This window comes from Polyodon spathula, chromosome 5 (genome assembly GCF_017654505.1).
Source record: "Polyodon spathula isolate WHYD16114869_AA chromosome 5, ASM1765450v1, whole genome shotgun sequence".
NCBI lineage: Eukaryota > Metazoa > Chordata > Actinopteri > Acipenseriformes > Polyodontidae > Polyodon > Polyodon spathula.
The window spans coordinates 13651197-13674875 of NC_054538.1; positions in this window are offsets into that span (position 1 = coordinate 13651197).

Genomic DNA, 23679 nt, shown 5'->3' on the forward strand with positions numbered 1-23679 from the left:
ATATATATATATATACACTGCATGTTCTCTTTTAAATAAAGTAGCTATATCAGAAGTAATTGAGACTGAGGTAGATAAGTATCTCGTTCCTATCGTTTAACAAATAAAATTGAAGCTCAAAAGAAACACCAGGGTCAGTAAGGATTATTTATATACAAAGACAACCCTACCACAGAAATCATTCAGGACAACAGGCACAGGAAAGGTGATACTACACAAAAATAATGTAATAAAAAAAGAATAAATCAATATAAATCCACACAAACACCAAGTGCAAACTCAATTGGGAACGTAAAATCAATGTGCAAACAAATTCAAATCCCCAAATATTAGAAATCAAACGTGACAATTCTATTCCCTGCTTCTATACTGTCTAAGCGAACAGTGATAGAGTTGCACTTTGTTGTAAAGAAAGTGCAAAAGGCACAATAAGTTATACTAACTGAAAACCCAAGGCTTGTATAAGGAATTATATTTAAAAGAAAATAAACAAAAACAACTTAAACGATCAGTGGACCTTAATCAAACACAACAATACATATATAAAGAAACAGGATTAATAATTTCACAAAATAATTGCAATCAAAGCAAACAAATAAGAATAAGAATAAACAATACTAATAAACAATAAACGGCGCTCGCATCATCGGGCATACTGCGATGTATTGTTTAAACGAAACAGCTCCCTTTAGTTTGCCCTCGGGTAGCTGTGAATATGCTGCACCCCATTCCTGACTCAAGCAGAACGCACTCTTTATAGGAATTCCCAGCAACCGCATTCTGCATGGTTCTAGTGTCCCAACCGTGTATCAGTATTTCACTACCTACACTAAAAGCACTCACTGCGGACTTGTGACAGTATTGTGTTTGTTATAAACCTTGTTGTATTATTTCGGAACTGAAATAATCGTTTGCATGGAGAGATATCCATTGCTGTGCAGAGTCCGTGCTTATTATTTAAGTGTTGCCGACACGCAACCCAGCCAAATAAAGTCAAGAGCTGTTTTATCGTGAACTGTCTTGTGTCGGTTTGTCCTGAGCACCACTGCACCTGCTCACTGGAAACCACTTTGCCACACAGCCTTAATATATAGAAGATTCTGAATGATCGTTTGTGGTATACGTTTTTTATTCAGCACAGGAGGATGTCCCAGTAAATCATGAGTCCCGCCAGGGGCGAGTGGTTTATGTAAGGACATACTCTTAACCCTAAGGGGAATAAACACCGTGCACAACGAACGGTCATTCAGTATTTTGTTTACACCACAAACATATATTTAAAATAAATAGCAATAAAATGTGTACACTTTGTATATTATATCAAGTTAATACAGGGACTATTTTACCTGGTGGATCTTTACATTCATTGTCAACAGTGTTTCAATGCGGATTCATTTCGTACCTTGTTTAAGGCCTGTTCGCAACCGTCTTTAGATAAAACCTTGAGCTCAAATTATCAATTTACATCCTCTCTTTTTTTGCCACCTTTACCGGTTTTAATGAAGGTGCTACAGGCTGTTTGGAAAAGTCAGACGCAGGCAGATAGATAACTGGTATTTCTTGACTAAATCAAAACAATAGAAATTTGAAATTATTTCAGACATTTTAAAGTTGTTATAAACATGTACAGGTGCCAGTGTTGTTTGAACTGCCAACAGGCAGCTCTGTTCTGAATTTCATCAGCACGCCACTGGATTGGAATGTAAACAAAGACACATTCAAAACCAGCCCCGGTAAGCATGTTATCCCACTCATGCTATCCACTCATGTTACCCAACTCATGTTATCCACTCATGCTATCCCACTCGTGTGAGATAACAAAAAAAAAATAAAAAATCCCACGACAGAATTACCCACTCATAATTATACCAGTGCTCTCTAAATTTCGTCTGTTCTCAATATGGGATTTCAGTGTCAGAATGATGGAAACAATTCATTTTGTTTAAAAAAATCCTGCAGGATCATCAACATAAGAGACAGTAGAAAGCCATCTCAGAAGTACTGCTGATAAGAATGATATGCATGTTAAAAGGTTACAATTAATCACAAATCATAATTACAGTTTTAATCATGGATTTTTAATAGATGGCTGAAATTTCAGATATAGTTTAAGCAAAACGAAAAAAAAATTCAGTGCTAATTGTTCTGCTCTAATTAATAGACTGTAACCTTTAGAGAGAAAAATGCTAGGAAAATGATTCATTTTGTGTTTGCATATATAAATATGCATAACATAATTGCACCCCTTGAGGAAGCAAAGGTTGACATTACACTGTCTTATATTTGAATCTGGTTTTCTATTATTTTGGTACTGAATTATTTGAAGTTTGCTGAATGACCCTTCAGCAAATAATGCGTCCCCTCCCACTTGTTTAAATCTCCCCATCTCCTTACAACTATTTCAGATTTTTTTTTTTCCAATTTCTGAACAATGGAGTAATAAATGTATACAGATGCCGATATCATCAATAAAATTGCTGGATGGGGGCTCAGGAGTAGTTTGGATAAATCTAATTTAGGGATAAAAAGCTGAAAGTTCAGGTTTCAAAGAATGGGTCTGAATCCAGTCAGATCAAGCATGAGGAAACAAGAAGAGGTAGTTGTATTTATGGTACTCAAACTATTGTGAAGTTATTGTGTAGTTCTCTGGTTGGTTTGTGGCATATTTTTGATGCCATAAGCAGAGCATGTTTAGTCCACATGATTGTGTGCTAGGCTGCCATATCAGATACAATGTGTTTGAAATTGAGAGGTACATACAGTAGTTTACTGTAGTGTATTATTGCTGTATAGTTGAGAAGTGACCTGTGGCTTTGCCTTGCACAGACTGGTGAGTCTGCTGAAGAACTCCCTGTGGCTTTGCCCTGCACAGACTGGTGAGTCTGCTGAAGAACTCCCTGTGGCTTTGCCCTGCACAGACTGGTGAGTCTGCTGAAGAACTCCCTGTGGCTTTGCCCTGCACAGACTGGTGAGTCTTCTGAAGAACTCCCTGTGGCTTTGCCTTGCACAGACTGATGAGTCTGCTGAAGAACTCCCTGTGGCTTTGCCCTGCACAGACTGATGAGTCTGCTGAAGAACTCCCTGTGGCTTTGCCCTGCACAGACTGGTGAGTCTGCTGAAGAACTCCCTGTGGCTTTGCCCTGCACAGACTGGTGAGTCTGCTGAAGAACTCCCTGTGGCTTTGCCCTGCACAGACTGGTGAGTCTGCTGAAGAACTCCCTGTGGCTTTGCTGTTTCATGCCAGGCCTTCAATGTATAGCTGGAAAAGCAAAACACAAAACAACAAAAAAACTAAAAGAAAGCAAACCAACGAAAGAAGTTTACCTTACACAGTTTATACAGCTCGGTTATCGTAGAAGGTATTATTTTTACCTAGAATACGATGCAAACCTGCGCTCCACTGACTATATGACTCAGCTCATGCACCGTGGCCGTGCTTTTGCCAGGTGAGGCTCCGGAGGATCACACTATAGCATATTTTAAATTCATTATTTTGACAAATATTGATAATTGTAAATCAAATCACAATTGTAAAACTTGAGAAATTTCAACTTAACCATTCACTGCTCAGTGTTTCAAATTGATTGATTGTAACAAAGTAAAGTTTTACCTTTCTTATAGTTACATTGTAGTATGATCAAGGTTTTATTATGACGTCTGTCAGAGTAACCATTATAAATTATAAAATAATATCTTTAGTCCAATTTATTTCCAAGGATAACTTATGTTTCATAAAGGGGTCTATTCACCCTGCAGGGTCTAAATGGTCTTTAGTGTATTCCTGTCTGACATGTAATATAGCTTGATGGATCCTCTTTTAATGATTTAAACAACAGTGCTATTTAGGTACATCACCACTTCAATCCCCTGAATATGCTAAAATGTAGTGGCCCAGATTAATGAAAGCATAGCAAAGTATATTAAAGCACAGGGAAAGCATTGCAAAGCATAGGTACATATTGTAAAGCCCAGGTTTGGTAAAGCATAGTCAAGTGTCCACAGTAAATTCTAAGGGGGGTTGCTTAGACAGGTGGATGAGCAGGAAATAACTTTGCAAAAACAGCTGAAATATGGCCCTTAAGAGCATTATGAACAGATATGTATCTCGCTTGACCCCAGACAGTCCATCTAATTAAAATAACCTCATTGCTTTTAATACCACTGTATACCAGACTATATTTTTAGTCTTCAATATGCAACTTGTACCTTTTTATTACCTGATACCAAAGTATTTGTCTCAGGTGATTGGCTGACAGTATCAAAAGTACAATCTCAGTTCTTGAGGAATGTGCAGAATGCCGTCCCTATTTATTTTTATTACACAGGCCAGATTGGAAACGGTTTTACTTCTTGTTTCTAAAAAAATTGGAAAATAAAACCAAGGTGCATTAGCAGTAGGGCAGGCTGCCATGAAGCTGCCCTGAATTACACTCCACATGCGACTTTACGGCTTAATGTTCTACTAAATCCCATCTTTCTGGCAATAAAGCTCTCATCAAAAAGAAAGTTATCAACAAGGATGTCTCAGCTGAGAATCAACAAAGGCAGTTAAAGTAAAACTACTTTTGAATTGCAATGTAATAGTGACATATCTTCAAAAGCTATTTAATTTCCGTCTATAAAATTGTTATCTGTTTTATATGGGAGACAATTCCCTATTATTGTGGTGTTCCGGGTGTACAGCAATGGCCAAAGGTTTTGCATCACCCTATAGAATTAACTAACTTTACTTTATAAAGTCAAATGAAACCTGCTGAATAATTTTACATTAACATATTGAATTACATACCGCTTTTATAGTTTTCTAGATAATTAACGAAAAACTGACAACAATTAAAAAATGTGACATTTCAAGATCTAACATGACATGCTCTAATGAAATACTATTATGGATTCCTTAGGCTTGAAACATTTTGTGTTTTTTTTTTATTACATGATGTTAAATAAAAGATCTAAATCAGGTTCATACAGTTTATTTATTTATTTTTAATGTTTAATTATGATGCAAAACTTTTGGCCACAACTGTACTAAATACACCATACTAATCCATACAGGGTAGTATTCATATATAAAAGAGATACCACCACTTTGTTAAAAATGGATCTATGAAGAGAATTATAAGCATTAATCATTACACCACTAACATAAGTGAAATATTAAATCAGATTTAATGATACATACACACAGGCATTATATCTATGGACTAATTGTTAACTTGTAACTAAACTTAAGCAAATGGTTAATTGCATATTAATGAAACACATATTTATGACACTCAAAATAAAGCTTAACTGTATAGTTATTTACTATTTCTATATTTCATGCTTAAATTATTTTCTCCCATTTCTAAACAAGTTTCCTTTATATTAAATTTCGTGGCCTTTTAATATAGCGCTCTTTCTTATCCAATCTACATACTGTAGCAATTTAAACATACCTAACTGACATACCAATTCAAATGTGCCTCTGAAGAAATCACTTTATGTCATGTCTGGAAAAATCATATTACTGAACTGAATTAGTCTTTTAGGATGTTGTTTCTTTCTTAATCCTCTAAGCAGTTACTGAGCAATTACCATTACATATAACTTAAACCACCAATATTCTATGAGCAGTTTTACTGTTGAGGTCTAGTTAAAAAAAAAAAAAAAAATCTCTTATTCACGAATTTAAATAAAGGGATCATAAAGATTTGATATCTACTAAGAAAAGCGAAACTTCTAAGGTAGATCAAGGGGCAGAATACTTCTAAACTGTGTGTGCCACCTTATCTAAGAGACAGCAGAGAGCAAGCAAATAATCTAGACAGACAAAGAGACTTTAACCAAATTGTGTATACAGACAAAGAGACAGTAACCAAATCCTGTGTACAGACAGAGACAGTAACCAAACCCTGACCAAGGCAAAGAGACATTAACCAAATCGTGTATACAGACAAAGAGACAATAACCAAATAATGTAGACAGGCAAAGAGACAGAAACCAAATAATGTAGACAGACAAAGAGACAGTAACCAAATCCTATATAAAGACAAAGAGACAGTAACCAAATGCATTCTAGTACTTGCAGTCCTGCTGAGAAAGGTAAAATATAGCAGAATGTATTACAGTGTGAGCTGAAAATAAGTGAACTGTCCCAAAGTGTTCTAGTATACACGGAGTCATATGGTAACCCTAATACTAGGGTTTGTTTTGTTGTTAAAAGTGTATTATTGTCACAGGTCCCCTAAGGAGGACCACGGTCCAACACCTTCAGGCACTATAAAATGTAATCCAACTAAGCCAGTCCTGCGCGAATAGCAACAGGACAATATTTACAATTTTATTTAACACACTTTCTTTGGTCACACAGGTTCGAGGCATCCACAGAGGGGACCAGCAGCAGAACACACCAGACAAGACAATCAGGTAAGTAATCAATTATGTTTATTTTGTATAAAATAATGATAAAAAGGAATCTAAATAACTAAGAAACAGATAACTATAGTTTCTATAACCAATTCTCCTAGCCAGGTCCTCGGTACCGGACGTGGTTCCAATCTCCTGTTCCCCAATTTAGAAATCAATTCACTCAAATTAACCTCACCCACAACAGGTTGCATCACTCCACCACCGAGCCTAACTTACAGACTAAGGCGGTCTAAATGGGAAGTCTTCTGATAGTGCAGGTGACTTTCTCCACCAGTCAGCTTTCAACACGGTAGGGCTTTGTATTGCACACAGAACACCAGCAATGTTCCGATGCCGCCTCAAGTATTGGGGGATGGTCTTTCTCTATTTCCAAATCTCCTCGCCATCGTCTCTTGGAATCTGCATTCCTTTCTTCTGTGTGCCTCCCCAATCTCTGGATCTGTAAATCCGTCTCTCTCTGTCTCTGGGTCTGTGAATCTCTGAGTCTACGAATTCTTTCAGTTTCTTTGCACATGCAACGTTTATATGCAGTAGTTCAGTAGGGATTTCAACTTCCCCCAAATAAAATGGGAAAAACCGGTGGGTAGCACGAAGGATGAAATAGAAATGGTGGAAATGACAAATGACTGCTTCCTAACACAATTTGTCAAGGCACCGACTAGAGGGGAGGCATGCCTTGATTTAGTCTTTTCAAATAACGAAGATAGAATAACTAAAACAGAGGTCAGAGAGCCACTGGCAAACTCAGACCACAACATGATCTCATTTGAAGTGTTTTTTAAATCCCCAAAAGTAATGACTAAAGCTAAGGTTTACAATTTTAGAAAAGCAAACTATGAAGGTATGAAACAGAGACTAACAGAAGTAGATTGGAGTAAAATAGAGAAAACACCCACAGAAGAAGGATGGTTGTTCTTCAAAAATGTAGTACTAGAGGCGCAAAACAATTATATCCCTAAAGCAGACAAATCTAAATGTAAAACTAAATTGCCAAAATGGTTTAATAGGTCAATTAAAAAAAAAATTCAGCGAAAAAAGGCACTTTTCAGAGCATTAAAAAAGGACCAAAAAGAAAGTACGCAGAAAGAGTACACAGAACTGCAAACGCAAGTCAAAAAGGAAGTTAGAAAGGCCAAGAGAGAAATAGAAATGAACATTGCTAAGGGAGCTAAAACCAATTTCAAAATGTTTTTCCAATATTACAACAGCAAGAGAACATTCAAAGAGGAGATTAAATGTTTAAGAGATACAAATGGCAAAATCGTAGATAAAGAAAAAAATAGCAAATATATTAAATGATTAGTTTTCACAAGTTTTTACAAAGGAAGATAATGACAACATGCCCAACATGTCATCCAGTTCCTATCCAGTTTTAAATAACTTTAGCATAACTGAGGCAGAAGTGTTAAAGGGACAAGGAGCTCTTAAAATAAACAAATCCCCTGGGCTGGATGAGATCCTCCCAGTAGTACTCAAAGAAATGAAAGAAGTAATTTACAAACCGCTAACCAAGATCATGCAGCAGTCTCTTGACACAGGGGTGGTACCGACAGACTGGAAAATTGCAAACGTAATACCGATCCACAAAAAGGGAAACAAAACTGAACCAGGTAACTACAGACCAGTAAGCCTGACTTCTATTATATGCAAACTTATGGAAACTATAATAAGATCCAAAATGGAAAATTACCTATATGGTAACAGGGTCCTGGGAGACAGTCAACATGGTTTTAGGAAAGGGAGATCGTGTCTAACTAACTTGCTTGATTTTTTTGAGGATGCAACATCGATAATGGATAATTGCAAAGCATATGACATGGTTTATTTAGATTTCCAGAAAGCTTTTGACAAAGTCCCGCACAAAAGATTAATTCTCAAACTGAACGCAGTTGGGATTCAAGGAAACACATGTACATGGATTAGGGAGTGGTTAACATGTAGAAAACAGAAAGTACTGATTAGAGGAAAAACCTCAGAATGGAGTGTGGTAACCAGTGGTGTACCACAGGGATCAGTATTAGGTCCTTTGCTATTCCTAATCTACATTAATGATTTAGATTCTGGTATAGTAAGCAAACTTGTTAAATTTGCAGACAACACAAAAGTAGGAGGAGTGGCAAACACTGTTGTAGCAGCAAAGGTCATTCAAAATGATCTAGACAAGATTCAGAACTGGACAGACACATGGCAAATTACATTTAATAGAGAAAAGTGTAAGGTACTGCACGCAGGAAATAAAAATGTACATTATAAATATCATATGGGAGATACTGAAATTGGAGAAGGAATCTATGAAAAGGACCTAGGAGTTTTTGTTGACTCAGAAATGTCTTCATTTAGACAATGTGGAGAAGCTATAAAAAAGGCTAACAAGATGCTCGGATACATTGTGAAAAATGTTGAATTTAAATCAAGGGAAGTAATGTTAAAACTGTACAATGCACTAGTAAGACCTCATTTTGAATATTGTGCTCAGTTCTCGTCACCTCGCTATAAAAAAGATTTTGCTGCTCTAGAAAGAGTGCAAAGAAGAGCGACCAGAATTATTCCGGGCTTAAAAGGCATGTCATATGCAGACAGGCTAAAAGAATTGAATCTGTTCAGTCTTGAACAAAGAAGACTACGTGGCGACCTAATTCAAGCATTCAAAATTCTAAAAGGTATTGACAGTGTCGACCCAAGGGACTTTTTCAGCCTGAAAAAAGAAACAAGGACCAGGGGTCACAAATGGAGATTAGACAAACGGGCATTCAGAACAGAAAATAGGAGGCACTTTTTTACACAGAGAATTGTGAGGGTCTGGAATCAACTCCCCAGTAATGTTGTTGAAGCTGACACCCTGGGATCCTTCAAGAAGCTGCTTGATGAGCTTTTGGGATCAATAAGCTACTAACAACCAAACGAGCAAGATGGGCCGAATGGCCTCCTCTCGTTTGTAAACTTTCTTATGTTCTTATGTTCTTATGTTCTAGTAGTTCACTTGGCCGCACCTGCAAACAATCTGCTTTAATTTATTAGTGTTCTGGTTCCTACAGCTCCGTTCTATGTTTGTGCTCTGGGTGAAAACAAAAACATAACAAATCATGCCGTGCTGGTGTTGCAGGACAACTAGTCCTTGTTTTATATATTTATAACATATATTATATGTTTATAATTATAATATCATTTTTGTAATTCACCTTGTGTTTTGATTATTGATGTGTGCACGTTTGATTTATTTATTTTGATATTTATTATTATGCTTCTGTTATTTTTTAGTTCACTGTGATTGTTGGACACTGATTTATTTGCATAGACACTAATTACGTTGGAGCACTGTTTTCTTTTACTGTTTGTTACAAGGACGTTGTTGATTAGGCAATTAGCTGAAGCTGTGGAACAAACAGACGATTGATGCACACCACTTTAAAAAGATCAGACCTGAAGTCAAGCGAGAGACTCGTGTGCGAGCAATTGGGGAGACAGTGGATGGGAGGAGAAGCAGAGCATAGCAGAGCAGCAGTAGAGGTAGAGGAGAGACGCAGCCGAGGAACTAATCTAGTCGCAAAGGAATAAAAAGTGGTGTTTCGTGAGAACCGAGGACTCGTGTTTGAGGCTGCGGACTGGGAAAGCACACTTAGCTCACTTTGGGCAGTCATCTTCGATCATTCGCGAACTTCCTACAATATATAAGTTATATATATAATATAATTATATATATATATATATATATATATATATATATATATATATATATATATATATATATATATATAGATAGATAGATAGATATAAACCCACGGCTGCTAGAATTATATTGCATAGATGCTGTGTATTCTTTACCAGCGTTTACTCTGTACTACTTGCTGCGAGTCTATTTTATATTTTAAGTAGTGTGTTTTTCTTGTGATTTTATGGTAACTTTGTTGGGAGACCTTCCCACTTTTATTGGTGGCTACATTTCATCACTGTTTTACTGCCTGGTGTTTTTTATTGTTTTTATAGGTCACACTAGGCTTGTTTCAACGGGTCCCGTTGCAGGTGCGTCGTCACCTCTGTTGAAATGTTTCTCTGGACTTGGACGATATCAAGATTCTATTTGTGCAATTTAGTAATGGCTTGTGCGTTAACAGATGACAATTCATTAAGGGCTGTGTTGGGTGCGGCCACTTGTGGGTACCTTCAGGGTGTGTGTTGGATATACTAAACTGGGGGAAGGTGCCGGATGCTTACTGTGTAAGTCAGATGTGGTCCGATATGCAGCATACAGGGCACAGACAGTATAGTCTATTTACTTGTTTCTTATGTATGCTCTTTGTTTTTATTCATTTTTAATCTGTACAGTCAAGGTTTTCCTCGACTAGGGCAATTTGAATAAAGCCTTTTAATTGTATTACTGATGTGGCGTCCTTTCTCTGTGTATGTTATGAGTCCTATATTTTGCTGCTCCTGGTCCAAATTCCTAGCACTCGTTTTGAGTCCCCCTACAATCAGGGGAAACAAATCAAGCTTTTATTCTCCAGTTGCGGGAGTTATTTTCTAGGTTGCAGTGGCGGGATCCCCAGAGTCTGGGCCAGGCTGACCTGCTGCTGAGGGACCAATTTATTCTGGAACTTCGGGAGAGTGTGATACGTTAGGAACTGAGGAGACACATGTGCCGAGAGGAGTGGCTTTCCTTTGATGCGGTAAAGTGAGAGGCCTTTCTATTAGAAGAGGAGACCCTGGATTCAGTAGTAGAAGTCCCCGTTTTCCAGGTAATGCGAGAGGGAACACGACCAAATCAGGAGAGTAGACATTTGAATTGGGTGCAAGATTTGAGACAAGGATTGCTGCGTGATGTCCAAGGGTATGTTTCCGAGAAGTCTAAGACTTGCTTAGTGAGCTTTGGATGGAAATTAGGGGCCTGTTGAGTTCTGCTCTAACCCCTACAGTCACTCCATCCCCTGTAGCGGCCCCTCTTGCTCAGCCAAACTACTATAGAGATGAAAGGGCCCCCCTGCCACCAAGAAGGAACCAGTGGGATGCCCGAAATCAACCTATCTGCCATCGATGTGGGGTAAGTGGACATATTGCTTGTTATTGTCCCCAAGGACCACCGAACAAACTGGCTTTAAACTAGTTTCCTTGGCTACTGTGGGTCAAGGGGCTGGGCTTACAGGAGAAGACCCCCAAGAAAGATTAGAACAAGCTATGATATGGAGATGCCCTTTAATTGAAGTTAGCATTGAAGGAACTAACGTGAAATGTCTGTTAGACACCAGTTCCCAGATAACTTTATTCTGTGAAGGCTTTTTCAACAGGCATGGGCAGACTTTTGTCAGATTGCTTTTGAACAACTGAAACAAGCTTTGCTACAGGCTCCACCGGTTGGCTTTTGCTGACTTCTCTAAACCCTTCATCCTTTATACTGATGCCAGCCAAGGAAGGATGGGCAAGATGGGAGGGAGCACGCAATTGCTTACGTAAGTAGGAGTTTGCATCCGGCAGAAAGGAATGACCAGAACTATAGTTCTTTTAAGCTTGAATTGCTTGCGCTTAAATGGTCCGTCACCAAAAAGTTTAAAGATTACTTGTGGGGCTCAACTTGTATTGTATACACAGATAATAACCCTCTTGTTTATCTTCAGACTGCTATGCTGGGAGCAATGAAGCAAGGATGGGCAACACAGTTAGTCAATTACCAGTATGAGGTAAAGTACCACCCAGGTCGTAATAATATAAATGCTGATGCCTTGTCTCGGTTGCCAATACAGGGAGCTACCCCAGAAGTTAGAGGTACCAGAGATGCGGAGCCTCACCCTTGATGGCCCAGAGATGCTTCCGGACCAAGATCTAGAAGTGTGGGGATGGGATCCGGACCATGGCGGTAGAGACCTGTAAGAGTTATGTGTTACAGGAGAGACAGCCAGCCATAGTGGAGCTGGGTCCCAATCACCCAGTGGCCAGCAAAATATTACAGCAGTCGAAGTGATTAGAGATGAAGGATGGAGTCTTGTGCAGACAAGTGGAAGATTTATGGAGAGGTGAGTTATTCTTTTCATGACCCCCCAGGCTCAGACTAGAGAAGTCTGAGATGAATACCATGTCTGTCTGGGGCACTTGGGACTAGAGAAGACCTTATCAGTGTTACGACAGAGTTTCTTTTGGCCGCATATCGAAAGTGAGGCTCAAGAATGGCTTAGGGTGTGCCCCCACTGTAACCTGTATAAAGTGCAGCCGGAGAGTTTGCTTGAACTATTCCTACTCATGATCAAACTACACTTACTACAGTTAAAGTATTGTGGACGCAGCTATACAACCTTTCTCCTTCACCCGGAGATTCTATTGATCAAGGCGCTAATTTTGAATCTACTTTAGTCCGAGAACTGTGCCAACAGTATGGGAGTTGAAAAAGTAGAATCACCCCATATCATCCCCATGGGAATGGGGCATGCAAGTGTTTTAATCGTACATTACTAATTTTGTTTGAAACTTTAGAAGTAGAACAGCAAGGGAAATAGGCAAAGTATCTTTCATAACAATACAGTACATGCAACAACAGGGTATGCCCATTTTTATTTGATGTTTGGCCGTCATGTCCATCTTCCAGTGGAGATGGCATTGGGTACACCTACTACTATACCAAAAGGTACAGGTAGTACTGAACAATGGGTAAAGGAACATCATAAACAATTAGCAAGGGCCTACAAATGGGCAGGTACCCATACAGAAGAGAATAGAGCCAAAGGAAAAGTAAGATATGACAGTAAGGCTAAAGGTGCACCCCTACTAGTTGGTCGTTTATTGGTACAGGATTTTAGGCACAGAGCAAAGGGTAAGCTAGCCAATAAATGGGAGAGGGCCCCTTATATTGTTATCACTCCAATGCAGCCAGGTGGGCCAGCTTATAAGTCAAGGCCGGAACGAACAGATAGGCCGGAACATACTCTACATAGAAATCACCTCCGTCCTTGTATCCTGAGGCAACTACATCTGAACCTGTGAGTACCCCACTTATAAATACACCGGCACAACAACCCATTTGGGGCAGCTTGTTTAATATGCAGTCAGAGCTGTTGTTAAAAATAATTAGTTGTTAAAAATAATTTATTTTGCTTTATTTTGAACAAGAAGATCTTAGGCGCTAAACTCATTCAAATTATGGTGGTGTAGCATGACTACAGCAGGGGTGCAATTGGTATTAGTGACTGACACCCCTGTTTCTTTAGTTATTCGGCATGGGACCCCCCCCTTATACTCCTACCTGTTACACAGCTTAATACATATATACTGAAGTGTTACATACTAGGTATACATGTATCATATAAATAACAACTGCAAACACAGTTTTGTATGGTATCTGTTTTATTTTTAACCATAAATAATTTAAAAATGCAAATGAATAAATGACTGGTGGGGTTTAAATTATTATATTATTATTATTATTATTATTATTATTATTATTATAATTTTTCAGTCCGATTTTTATCCACACATCAGATAATCGTAAATCAGCATTTTATATGTGAAGTATTCTAAATAATTGTACATTCTGCATGATAAAATGCACATTTTTAAATGAAGTTTACACATTAAACACAGATAAGATATTCACATTATTTACAAGTTCTATACAATAACACTGGTTTTAAAAATCCTGCCTCAGGTATCTCAATTCATTTAATTTACATCAGGATGCCATTTAACAGCTTCCAACATTTAAAAGTGAACTTGTTTCAAAATCAACACATTTTCAAGCGTTTCATTGAACGGCTCAAAAAAAAAGGGACATCACGTGATAAAAAATAAAAATAAAAAAGAGCTCTACTTATGAGTAAAGGCTGTTTTGAGTACATTTACACCACTCACTGTCTGACTTCGACAAGTTACTTAATGATATCCAAGAGTGCTTACTTAACATCAGATTAGATTACAAATTAAGTCGAGGGTCACGATTTCATAGATTGAAGATCTGTGTTCAGTGAACAATCCAACCCGTAGTCACATTCATCAAAACAAATGCCTGTCCTTACCAGCAGTGTTGTGTTGATGTTTACTGCAGTACAACAGCATGTGTTACTTAGTCTGTAATATTGATAATGAATGGTGTAAGAGTACCCCTGGATATTACCCCCAATATGTGTTGATGTCTAAAAAGCCAACTCTTCTCCTGCAAAAGAAGATTATAGTCCATTAACTTGACCATGAGTTATCTGGTCCAATTTAAAACAATTTTATAAAAGATGATATCTGACTACTCACATCAGGTAGTGTAAGATTATTAAGATTTGTTTTTACTTTAAACAGATTTCAAAACATCCTTTTAACTACAGCAAAGATGCACCTTGCTACTGATACTTGTCTTAAATAATTACACTTTAAAATATAAAATCATTTACCAGTTTCTGTTAACTGAGATAGTTTCAATGGGATGTGTCATTTTCTACTAGTACTGCCGGTCCCCCTGGTACTATGACGAGAGGATCTAGTTGTACTTTGTTACCAGTGACTGAGTCAGTTGTGTTGCAATTTTTATGTAGTCGTCTATTTGAATTTTCTTCAATAAGCTTTGCACTGCTCTGGTTTACTCTATTTTAATAAATAGAAGGGAAATACAAAATGGGTTGAACAAAAATCACTGCTTTTATCACTGTGAATATCTTGTAGGGTAATTAAGGGTAGCCAGGACTACATTGCTTTGTGTTTAAAGGTTAAGTGAGAAACGTAAACTCAAAAGGCTCTATGTGTGAGTGTTCTGTGTTACATATTTAGTGGGGTTTTATATCTTTACCAGTGCATGCTATAAGGCACTAACTGTAATTTGTTGAATATAATGCACATCTTGTGTATAATGTGCATGTCTCAGCTGCTTTTGGGTTACAGGCATTGTATAACATGTACCTTTTATAAACTACAAATCACAAATATCATAGTATTGTGTAGAATTCTATTAACCGTGGATACAGCACACCACATATATAACTTACATTCGTACAGAACATGTAGGAATCTGTAAAAGTGCTACATTGTAAGTATTCAAATAAATATGATACATGTTTTCATATAGGACATGCTTTATGGTTTCACAGTCTTCTTAAAGCTTTTTGTTTCTGTATACAATTTTCTGAATTACTCATTTTTACACCTGCTTTGAGTGAGATTCTGTGATATCTGTTAGTCACCCCACTCAGGAAAGGCAATTTCTCAAGAATAAAATTAAAAAAAAAATTAAAAAACTTCTTACTTATTAAAATTTGGCACAAAAAATGTAATTGATTTATGCTGCACTTGACCTTGAAGTAGAGAGCACTCTAAATATTTTCAAAGGAAAATAAAAGCCACTGGAGCTGGTTAGAACTTTACATTAGATCCCAGTTTTAGATGCAAGACAAGATTATATAAGGCAACAGAACAGAGAACCATTGTGTTAAGCCACAACATCTACCAGAAACCCATTTCTCATACATTATATTACAGTTTCATTCCCTGTGCTCTTAAAATGAAAGTTGTCATCAATTATACATGTTTTACTGCATTCTACACTTCATTTTGTATACAATATTTGCTCGGCAGGAAGATGGTGTCAACTTGGGTGCAATGTGGAATTGTCAAATTCTGTAGCACTCAATGAGATGAGTGCTTAGATGCACTGTACCTTCTGCATGCTGCATGCTTCATTGATAACAATTTCACATTAACTTTGTCCTTGAGGTGCTTGTCCCAGGTGGTGCTAATTAACTTTTAATGTATGTCCTCAGGGCAAAACACTTAAGGGGTTAACCAGCTTCCTCCAACAAATTTAAAATTGTTAAAATCTGTTTTTTTCTTTTTCTATCCTTCAGTATGTTTTAGTTTCACATCAAAGAGAGCCAAAGAGCTATTGGCACCAAGATAATGACAGTATATCATGTCATCATAAATTAATTATTGGTACATGTGGTCAAGTACGAGTGGTGCGGTGTACAAACTGATGGTCCAGACAGTAATTCTCCCAAAAAGTCTGTGTTTATTGAATGCAAAAATAAAGAGCCACCCCTCTACCAGCAATGGTATTGGGGCTTCCGGTGGGTTTGCAAAACCCAAAACAAAATACACCGAAATTCTACCCACGTCCACGGTGCACGAAACAGTGCTGCTTTTAATCCAGAGAAATTGTGGTGCGTGCTGGTGATGTGCTCATGGGTCAGTGCTGGCTTTGTGGTGACAGCTCCTGGTTCCTCACTCCTCCTCTGGAAGACAACAAACAACACGTAACAAAACAACACAAAATGCTCCAGCTGTAGGTTTCGTTCTCAGCGAAAGAGGGCTTGGTCTGTCCAGTTGCTGTTTATCACAATGGAGTTGTTCTGAGCACTTTCAGCTACTTGCTTCCTCCAAAATGGCTGACTTCCGGTTTCCGTCTACTGTCAAGACGATCCGTCTTTGGGGAAAGCGTACCACCAACCGTACACAGCGCCCTTTCTGGTTGGGAGGGAGATTTACAGCTTTGATTCTTTCTCTCCAATCGCAGACTAGTTCCAGGATTCGGCAGGAAAACATCCATCCATCTTACAAATGCTGCAAGGTTTCATTTTTCAGCAATCCTTCATTCCAATCCCTTTGTCACTGAATTTTTCTCATTCCAATAAAATTCATGCTCAAAATCCACAAAGGTAAGAACGTAAATGTACTAATTTTGTTACTTCTCCTCGAAATACATGGCATCATGTTCAGGACTGTGATACCTTGCTTGTGAAAAAAAGGAACTTTTCCAGAATTGTTACAGCTAGTTCTCAGATACAGTCCCATAACCAATGTGCCATTAGATACATATCATGCCATTGCGCATAGCCAAATGCAAGCACAACAGGATAACAGAAAAAAGAAAATAAATTGTTTCACCATTGTTAACATAATACAGTATCACAACAAAACATTTAAACAGTAAATTTCGCCCTGGGAATTTTGGCTTTCGCATTATTTCTCTAGGTAGGGCATTCACATCTTGTTTCACCACTGTATACTTCAGTAAAAATACTACTTCTGTTGAAATTTACTTATAAACTCTCCTGAAATAATAACATGGTACAAAGTTTGTTCCAACATTTACAGTATTTATAAAAATCTTGGCTTCATTTCTTCTGTTGAGTCCAAAAAACCCAAATGCTTGCATAAACTTACCAGAAGGGAATTACGAAAAAAAAAAAAAAAAATTACGATGAGACTGGGTTCAAAATGTCCCAATCAGGATCTTGTACCCTCTGGTCCATCAGTTTCAATTAAAAGAGACGTTTCTGCATGTTTTTATAAAAGCTTCTTGCCGCCTATATTCTATTATGCTTGCTTTCTCAAATGTATTGTTTCTAAACCCTGATATACTGAAAGTTCTGTTACTCATTAATTCTCCAGATCAACGAACCATCTCAACGGATCCAATAGAAAACCTGTTCTAGTTCAAAGTTTACTTTACACACGGATCCCCTTATTTTTATTCCCCTTGAAGCTTGTGCTGGATTCACAATAATCTATCGTGACAATAATTAACGGCTGTAGCCGTCAGTACAGAATGAGGCTCCTGAGAGTGTTAGTATGGAGGGTATCTCCCAGAGCGGGACCCGCGCTGTGGCCTGTAATGCCTTCCGGCACAAGACTCTCTACAGGATTCATGCACAATCTTCAAGACATTATCACATACGAACCAAACACACTTTTCAAAGGCATGTATTGTGACCTAGCGTTCAATCTAATGGCAAATTAGGTTCCCAAAGCACCGATGATCCTATACTACAGATTGGCAAATGTTACCAGATTCCGTACCCTATCGTACTTTGTCAGGTTGCATACTAAAAATCCTATTCTAGAATTTTACTTTTGCTTTAATGCAATTAGTATCTCTTTCACATACAGTACATCATTACTCATCAGATTACAATATCACCCGTTAATCATAGTTCCATCATGCTCGGTTGACTACTCTAAATCCTACTATTGAATTAATGTAATTCATGTGATATGCGTTACTAATCAGTTTGACATATGACCTTTGCTACTCGCAATTATTGTTTCCTTTAACTCAGTAACTTGCATACAGATGTCAATGCAGGACAGCTAAAGATCTGCTCCAACTGTCTTCCAAATCACCCATCACAAAGGAGTCCTGTCAATAAACTGGCTCCGGATGCTTCTCCCGACCCAAGGAGGTCCTTCTTGGAACGACGTTCGTCTCTGCTACCGTGGGTTCCTCCAGCATGGCGAAATCACCACTGGAACCAGTTCCCTGATCCATCATCGGCACCCGCATAGGAGACCTTAAAGTTCAATCTTAGGCTCACGTGTTTCATACATTTAACACTAGATCCGCTGCAGTTATACTCATATCTAAAACCGTGCCAGCAGTCATTGTGATGGTTACATTTTAAACAACATCAAATATCGTAATTGTATTTGCCCTTTTCTGCTGCTTCTAGCTACCAATCGAGGTCCTGCTGCAGTTCAAGGGGTGTTTCTTAAACAAAATGCATCTAATAAATTAAGGGAAGGCGTAACTGTTCACATTGCTCGCACTAATTCTGTTTTCTGTCCCCACGCTTCCAGTAGTATTTGCAGCGCTAGGCATCCTCTGCCTCGTCTGACCCACTTCTGCTATTTTTGCTTCTTGTATACAGAAACTGATTTATGTTTTCTCTCCATACCTCATCCACTAACAATATTATATTTTTGTGCAAGTATTTCAATTTCGTTTTTGATCAGCTAGTAGTTACTACGCCCAGCAATTGCCTCAATAATCAGACTTTGATTGGCTAACATAATCAGGTGATAATGTGTTTGTGAAGTGACAGAGAACCACGTTTGAATGTTACGTGATCCTCTGATGTGTAAATGTCTGCTGTAACCTAGTATACAGTGTAGGGCGGCTTATTACAATGTCAGAGTCAAAATAAAACAGCATTTTAATCAAAATATTGTGTATTTCCTAGAAAACAATACCAGGAAATTATTGAATAATAAACAAGAATCAGGCCTAAATCAGTAAAAACCGACGTCCAGTTAAAAAAAAAAAAAACTCTCTATATATATAATATATATATATGAATATATATATATTTATTTATTTATTTATATATTTATTCTTATATATATATATATATATATATATATATATATATATATATATATATATATATATACAAAATTGTATTTTTAAGGCTGTTGGAGTATGGGCATCTATGCAAAATACCATGATTGAAAACAGTAGCACACAGCAAGTGTCTTAAAAACGACTTTTTCGCCAACATCCCCTCCCCCCACCATCATCACCCCATTCCACTTCACTTAACAAGGGAGCATTAGACAGCCAATAAAGAAGCCAATGGAAAAGCAGACTCTTGTGTTTGCAGTTCTTGGAGACGATCTGGTGTGGCAGCTTTGAGCGGGTGACACAGACATGTATTGACACAAGCACTTTTGCTGGCGAGTCACAGGACGAAAACACCCCAGGCTCTCCTGCCTCCTTTAATAAAAGGCTAATTTCTTCCCTTCTTGTGTAATGCAAGGAATCTGTCAAGATGAATTGTATGCTAAATGAGCGATTCCCTCTACCTTGTTTGTGTCCAATAGCTGGCAGAATCCAGAAAAAAAAAACATGTGTTTAATGTTCGGCATGTTGGGGAGGGGGGCTCATTGGAAAGGGCCCGAGGCTAGGCTCCCTGATGCCTGCTTGAGGGTAGTCAATAATCATTAGCTTTTCAAGTGATAGGGGCCCTACACAAACTGTATTTATTTATCAAGAAATGTTATGACGTGTGGGCTAGAGGGGTAACGAGTCCAAGCAATCATCCTCTCCTACTGTAATATTGCACTATAAAGCAGTCATTTTGTTAAGTGTTCTTTTTTTTTCTTAAACAATAATTTAAGTGGTTTGACTCCAAATGTCTTAACAAAAAACTAAACTAAATACTATCTTTTTTTATGGTAATTTATGCATGCTTCACAATCAACTATCTTAATGCACAATGCAAATTTTAAATATAGTTTACTTGTATATTTACCTGCAGATGTGAAATATTTTTCCAAACACCTATGAACATTCACTACCGATAAGGATTACCCGAGAGGATTTACAGTATTCCCCACCCACTTGGGTGCCAACAAAAGACAACTAAGTATAGATTCTACCGAGTTTAAGGAAACCTTTATAGTGTTTGAAGGTGAACAAAGGACAAAGTAGAGATGGATTTTTTTTCAGAATGTTCTTTTTCAAAATCACATAATGCTTTTAAAGGCCTGATATTGACTATTTATAAAAAATACTGCCCTTTCCACCTCTTCCATATATAAAGCTGTAGTTAAAGTTCATAAAATCCCATTCCTTTGTGCATTTAAAATTGTATTTACCTAAGTTTACACCTGTCTCTGACCATCAATAAATTACACAACAAATGTAGTTTACTCACTGCAAATTTACATCCAATAAATTACACAGTACAGATTGAAGGACTTTTTTAATGTTTCGATGAATATTTTTAATGTCTGATGGGTACCAGAAAATGGGCATTTATGACATGGCTACCACACCACGTAATGAAATTTCATTGACTTTAATGTGTGACTGGTTACTAATCATGCAAGTTTATTATGTAGAAAATTTCTAAAGGTATTCTCTTATATGACACTGAATTTGTTTTTATTACATTACTAACTGAATATGATGAAACCCCCCATCCTTCATACATGTTTTTGTTTTTTAGATTTCATCACTTCAGTTATTATAAAGTTGTATAAGGCAGTTCTTTGCAGTCTTGTTTTCTTCTTCAGTTACCGGTACTAATATCTAGCAAATCATTGTGGCTTTGGAAGCAGAAAAGCTTTCATGAAAACACTCCCTTTTACTTTTCATAAGAAGAATCCCTCTCAGTGAAATTACACACGTTATTTTTAAATGGACCATGATTCTTTTCCATCGTTATTTAGTCATGTATTTATGTAACCTGTGGCAACCTGTTCCCTTTGAAACTTTCTGAAACAAAAAGCTTTCCTAAGCAAAAACAGACATCACCATTGCATCTGAAGAGATGTTTTAGTCACAATAAAGCTTGAAAATATGATTTTTAAAATAATTTTAAGTTGCAATGACAAGTAGAAGAGGAAGGGTTAAATGGCCCTAGAGGTTGGTGCTGTATCTTGTGATTTTTCTTTTTTGATAAGTAAATATCAGCATGTAGATATATTTTCTATTGTCAATTTTAAAATTTTCACCAAAACTGATCTTTGTAAAATTCTAAAAAATAGTATACTGTAGAACCTTATGTTAAAAAAAAAAAAAAAAAAAAACAACACGCATGTCATTATTATATATCTGTGCAAAAACACTGTACAGAGTCACATATACAATACAATATGTAACCACTATAAATATCTACGAGGGCTTTAAGTAATTGGTGGACAGGAACATTTATTTTGCTAAAGGCTATTTAAACACTCAATTTACCACATTACCAGAGCATTATGCAGTGATGTGATCAACACACATATATCTGGAATTGCTGTTGGCGGGAGATCATTATAGTTGCAAAGATAACTGTCCCTACACAATGCCTTGAGGGACCCTGGATACAATTTCTTAGGAAAAAACAATGACCATCAGTCACAAATGCTGAGAGTAGAGTGGGGTTAAACACTTAGCTACTGTATATCGTTTTGGGTATACATAAAATTATATAAAATTTTGGGTTGGGAAAGGTCTTTTGGAGTTACAAGAATGGGGACATAGGAGGCAAATGACAATAAAGCCATCCACCTTAAATACATAGCTCTTAATTGTAATCTATTTACACTCATTTTACATAGTCTTTCAGTGCCAGGAACTTTTCCTGTGTTAATGACTAGATTAATGCCTTGTAAAAATAAATAAATCCACTTATCAAGTATCTGCTTGAAATATGCCATACCTGTAAAAAAAAACTGCAATGAGCCTGTTTGGTAAATTAATGTTCCTCTCTGGGACTTCCTCAGGTTAAAATCTATTATTCGATAACGTTAACCATTCATAAGCCTCTGGTCATTTCAAACTGCTATTGTGGTATCTGAAACCTAGTTGTATGTTAATGTCATTAACTAATATAAGTCTGAATGCAATTCAATGGTTTGATTCTGCTCTGCTGCTGATGTAATTTTCTCCAAGGGCACTTTTGAGAGAGATAATTTATCTCAGTAGGTTTCTTCAGGTAAAAATAAAATAAAAATGTATTATCAGGCTTATCAGCATTGACTTTCATTGTGCAACACGAATTTAAGTTTTTAAAATTAACGCTTTAATATATTCTTAGTACAAGTGTCAGGTGTCTTCTGTGAATTTATCATATTCGACAGCATATTAAAAAGGAGAAATGTTCAGAATGAGTTTTGAAGTAAAAATATTACCTTTCAATATTATATAATCTCTTTTTTTTTTTTGTTTTGGACCATGTGCTATAAAAACATTCATGATTAAAACATGCAATGCATCGCACCCAAGTTAGCTTCAGCTAATTTACATTGGTAGTCCCACACACTAAAATACAATGATAATAACAATAAAACAATAAAATGCAATTAAAAATACTAAAATAAAATACAAAAAAAAAAAATTAAAATACAATAAAAAAACAATAAAATACAATAAAAGAAAGTCAAGAAATGGAGGGGGGCTAGACATGATCACAAAGCTGGTCCCATTTCAACCATTTTTTCAGTTCTGTTAAAAAACTCTTGTAGTCTGATATGTTTCTCATGAAGTCTGGTAGTGTATTCCAGAACATGGCACCCCTGATTGAGCAAGCTGTTTGTGCAAACTTGGTTCGACGTCGAGACACTATACAGTCTCCTCTAGTGGTTGATCGAGTAACTCTAACAGCTTTTACAAGCAGGGCTTAACAAATTCCTTTAGGGGCGGAGGGGTCAGTTTATGTAGACTTAAAGACATGCATTGGAGAGATTTAAAAACGTAAAACTTAACATATTCAAACGCCACAATATTTAAATAATAATTACAGACGAAAACATCCCTTTTAATCTCTCTTGCTGTTGCTGTGTGTGATGGATAACAATGATGATGGTGCGCAATGAGGATCCACGAACAGGTAAGTGACATGTTTTTATTATATATGTCTTTCCCTTTCTTTACAGGGTTTACACATAAACAGTTATAGGATTGCTGTGTTATTAATTAGGCTGTCTGTGTGATGGGAATTGTCACAACTGCCATGAAATTTGAATGCCAAAAAATCATTTTGACAATCATTTTTACATTTTTAATTAATCTGAGTTGGGTGCACAGCAAAATATTCTAATTGT